General features: G+C 43.2%; 1 pseudogene; it reads left to right on the forward strand.

Annotated features, from left to right (window-relative positions):
- Positions 1-2,724: 2,724 nt before the first annotated feature.
- LOC108518158 (dynein light chain 1, cytoplasmic-like) lies at positions 2,725-3,242 on the forward strand (annotated as a pseudogene).
- The last annotated feature ends 1,284 nt before the right edge of the window (positions 3,243-4,526 follow it).

Here is a 4,526-nt window from a genome sequence, read left to right on the forward strand (position 1 = left end):
TCCCCCCAACAATTAGTGTAAATTTCTTAAGGGCAAGGACTGTGTATTTTTCTTTTCTTTTCTTTTTTTTCGAGACGGAGTTTCGCTTTTGTAGCCCAGGCTGGAGTGCAATGGCACAATCTTGGCTCACTGCAACCTCCGCCTCCCAGGTTTAGGCGATTCTCCTGCCTCAGCCTCCCAAGTAGCTGGGATTACAGGCACCCGCCACCACGTCCTGCTAATTTTTTATATTTTTACTAGAGATGGAGTTTCACTATGTTGGCCAGGCCGGTCTCAAATTCCTGACCTCAGGCGATCCACCCGCCCTGACCTCCCAAAGTGTTGGGATTACAGGCCTGAGCCACCATGCCCGGACAAGGACTGTATTTTTCAATTCTGTATTTCTAGGCTCTAACACTGTGCTTGGCACAGAGTAGAGATAATTCTATAAATATTTTTGAATAAATTAGTGGAAAACAAACAATAACTCCCAAGATAAGGGGCAGAGCCATAATTGGGATTTAGGTCTTCTTTTTTCTTCTTCTTTTTTATTTTTTGAAACAGATTCTCACTCTGTTGCCCAGACTGGAGTGTAGTTGCGTGATCTTGGCTCACTGCAACCTCTGCCTCCTGGGTTCAAGCAATTCTCATGCCTCAGCCTCCTGAGGAGCTGGGATTACAGGAGTGTGCCACCATGCCTGGCTACTTACTGTATTTTTAGTAGAGACAGGGTTTTGCCATGTTTCCTAGACTGGTCGCAAACTCCTGGGGTCAAGCGGTCCCATAACTGCATATTGCCTGCCCAAATCAGGGTCCTGACTAATGACTCACATGCCTGTTTCACAATGGAAATTTCTATTAGGCATTTTCCATACAAGTGTAATGGAATGATTCTACCTCCACGTTTTTATGTTGCAGAAATACTGGCATAATATGTAAAGATGTTTTACCAGGGGGTGTCTACTATTGATATTTCAGAAAAAAGTTCTTTTTTTTAATTAAAAAAAAAAAAAAAAAGGCCAGGCACAGTGGCTCACACCTGTAATCCCAGCACTTTGGGAGGCCAAGGCCAGAGGATTACTTGAGCCCAGAAGTTTGAGACTAGCCTGGGCGACAAGTGGACCCCATCTCTATTTGTTAAAAAAAAAAATTAAAAGAAAAGAAAAGAAAACTATGAAAATATCCATTAATGGAGGAATGATTAATGGTATATCTATTCTATAAAATATCATATAACTTTAAAGAGAGTAAGGTAGCTCTACTTATACTGATGTAGAAGAATGGTTAGAAGATTGCATTATGTGGAATAAACAGGCTTCAGAATGTTAACTATGGTTTAGTGTGTGTAATAGTAATCATGTCTTCAACGTTTTTGTTGTCATTGTTGTTGGGATGGCTCTCACTCTGTCACCCAGGCTGGAGTGCAGTGGTGCGATCTTGGCTCACTGCAACCTCCACCTCCTAGGTTCAAGTGATTCTCCCGCCTCAGCCTCCTGAGTAGCTGGGATTATAGGTGTGTGCCACCACGCCCGGCTAATTTTTGCATTTTTCGTAGAGAGAGGGTTTCACCATGTTGGTCAGGCTGGTCTCAAACTCCTGACCTCAGGTGATCCGCCTGCCTTGGCCTCCCAAAGTGCTGGGATTTTACAAGTGTAAACCACCATGCCCAGACCTAAAATAGTGTTTATTGGATGCTTACAATATACTTGGACCTCTGCTAAGCATTTTGATTTCATAGACAAAAAAAGTGGGAAAAATGTGTCTCTTAAAATCAAAAATTGCATTTTGCTGGTGGGGAAACTGGGAAGATGTTACTCAAAGGATATAAAATTTCAGTTAGACATGGGGAATAAGTTTAAGAGATTTATTGCACAACATAGTAACTATAGTTAATAATAGTATATCGGCCGGAGCGGTGGCTCATGCCTATAATCCCAACACTTTGGGAGGCTGAGGTGGGAGGATTGCTTGAGCTCAAGAGTTTGAGACCAGCCTAGGTAACAAAGTGAGATCCCATCTCTACAAAAAAAATTTTTATTTACTTGGGTTTGGTGGCGAGTGCCTGTGGTCCCAGCCACATGGGAAGCTGGGGCGGGAGGATCACTTGAGCCCAGGAGGTCAAGGCTGCAGTGGGCCATATTTGTAATGATGGGGGCAGTAAATGCAATAGAATGTTCCAGGTAGAAAAAAAGATGCGTAGGAATAAGCCTGGCAGGCCCAAGAATGCTGCATCTCGGCCAGAAATGAGAAACTGAAGAAGTAGTCTGATATACTAAGGAATTAACATACCTTTGATAACCCTGGAAATAGGGGTGAAATGCAGCTGAAATCACAAGGACTGGTGGAAGACCTAGTTCACTTCACCCACTGCAGCCTCTCAGCAGAAGTACAGAGGTTTATTCTCTTGAGAGAGTAAAACAGACGATCTCTGGAATAAGGGTCAGCAGGCACAGTTAATGGCCCTATTTCAAAAAAGGAGAATTACGATTTGGTTGGCTTTTCCTACACTCTGCTCCCAGAATGCTGGGCAAATGAGTCTTCTTCTTTGGGGAAAATGAAGCCAAATATGAAAGATCTAAATATAATGGCACTGGGATCTCCCCCAAAATAGCTCTTCATGATCAGTGACCTAAGGGACACTGGCTCATAGACAAATGACCTCATGGCTGGTGTCTCCCATCTTCATGCACAGAACTTCCAATCAGCTTTTAGTCCACAATTTTTATTCATGGGCAGGATGCCAAGGGTTACCACACACAAGGCTTTCCTCTAAGAGAAAAGGTAGAGACCAAAACAAACAAAAGAAAGAAACTCGTGAGATGGGCCAAGATACCATAGCGACGGCAGCTCCAGCTGGCCCTCAGCGATGCGAGCACCTCCCCCAGGAGACCGTTGCAGGCAGTCAGGCCCCTTCCCCACGGTAACCACGTGTGATCGAAAGGCTGTGATCAAAAATGCAGACATGTCAGAAGAGACTACAGGGCTCCGTGGAGTGTGATACTCAGGCGCTGGAGAAATGTAACATAGAGAAGGACACTGCGGCTCATATCAGGAAAGAATTTGACAAGAAGTAAAATCCCATCTGGCACTGCGTCGTGGGGAGGAACATGTGACACGCGAAACCAAATACTTCATCTACTTTTACCTGGGCCAAATGGCCACTCTCCTGTTCAAATCTGGTTAAAAGCATGGACTGTGCCACACACCCAGTATCCATCCAAAAACAAGGACTGCACCCTAAATTCCAAATACCAGAGACTGAAATTTTCAGGCTTGCCAAGGGAACACCTAGGTCTTTGAACTTTTATTGTGTTTTGTACAGGGCATTCTCTGTACCAGTTTGTTGTGGTTATAAAACACTTAGCAAAATTAAAAAAAAAAAAAAAAAGAAAGAAAGAAACTNGTATGCATATATGTGTGTATATATGTATATATGTGCGTGTATATGTGTGTGTGTGTGTGTGTATATATATATATATATTTATTTATTTTGTATAATAGAGATGGGTTTTCAGCATGTCGCCCAGGCTGGTCTCAAATTCCTGGGCTCAAGCAATCCTTCTGTCTTGACCTCCCAAAGTGCTAAGATTACAGGCATGAGACACCATGCACAGCTGAGAGAAGAAAACTGTCAACGCTGCATATACTCAAAGAAAAAAAAGAGAAGAACTGATACTTGAATATATGGAACAATAGCAAGAAACAATAATAAAGAATATTCAGAAGAAAAAGGTCTTAAATATGAAACAAAAAGAAATATGAAAGCACAAATCATAGTGCAGTAGAAATATTAGAACATATGGTTGAGGAAATCTCCTAGAAAACAGAACAAAAAGACAAAGATACGGAAAACAGGAGAAAAAATAAGAAAATTAGACTAATCAAGTTAGTGCAACAGCTGAATAAAAGTTTCATAAAGAGGAAACAGTCAGGCATGATGGCTCACGCCTGTAATCCCCAGAACTTTGAGAGGCCCAGGTGGTAGGAGGATCTCTTGAGCTCAGAAGTTCAAGACCAGCCTGGGCAACATAGCAAGGCGCTGTCTCTACAAAAAATTTTTTTAAATTACCAGACTTGGCAACATGACAAAACCCCTTCTCTACAAAAAGTATGAAAATTAGCTGGGTGCACTGGTACCCACTTGAAGTCCCAGCTACTCTGGAGGCTAAGGTAGGAGAATCACTTGAGCCTGGGAGGTAGAGGTTGCAGTGAGCTATGATCGTACCACTGCACTCCAGCCTGGGCAACAGAATGAGGCTCCGTCTCAAAAAATAAAAATAAAAAAATTCAGCCAGGCATGGGAGTATGTGCCCGTAGTCCCAGCTACAAGGGAGGCTGAGGCGGGAGGATCACTTGAGCTGAGAAGGTCAACACTGCAGCAAGCCATCATCATGCAATTGCACTCCAGCCTGGGCCACAGAAGGAGACCCCATCTCTAAAAAAGAAAAAAAAAAAGGGAGAGAGTGGCCAGGAGCTGTGGCTCATGCCTGTAATCCTAGCACTTAGGGAGGCCGAGGTGGGATGATTTCCTGAGTCCAGGAGTTAAG

Source organism: Rhinopithecus bieti, unplaced genomic scaffold (genome assembly GCF_001698545.2).
Source record: "Rhinopithecus bieti isolate Rb0 unplaced genomic scaffold, ASM169854v2 scaffold_41082, whole genome shotgun sequence".
Taxonomy (NCBI): Eukaryota; Metazoa; Chordata; class Mammalia; order Primates; family Cercopithecidae; genus Rhinopithecus; species Rhinopithecus bieti.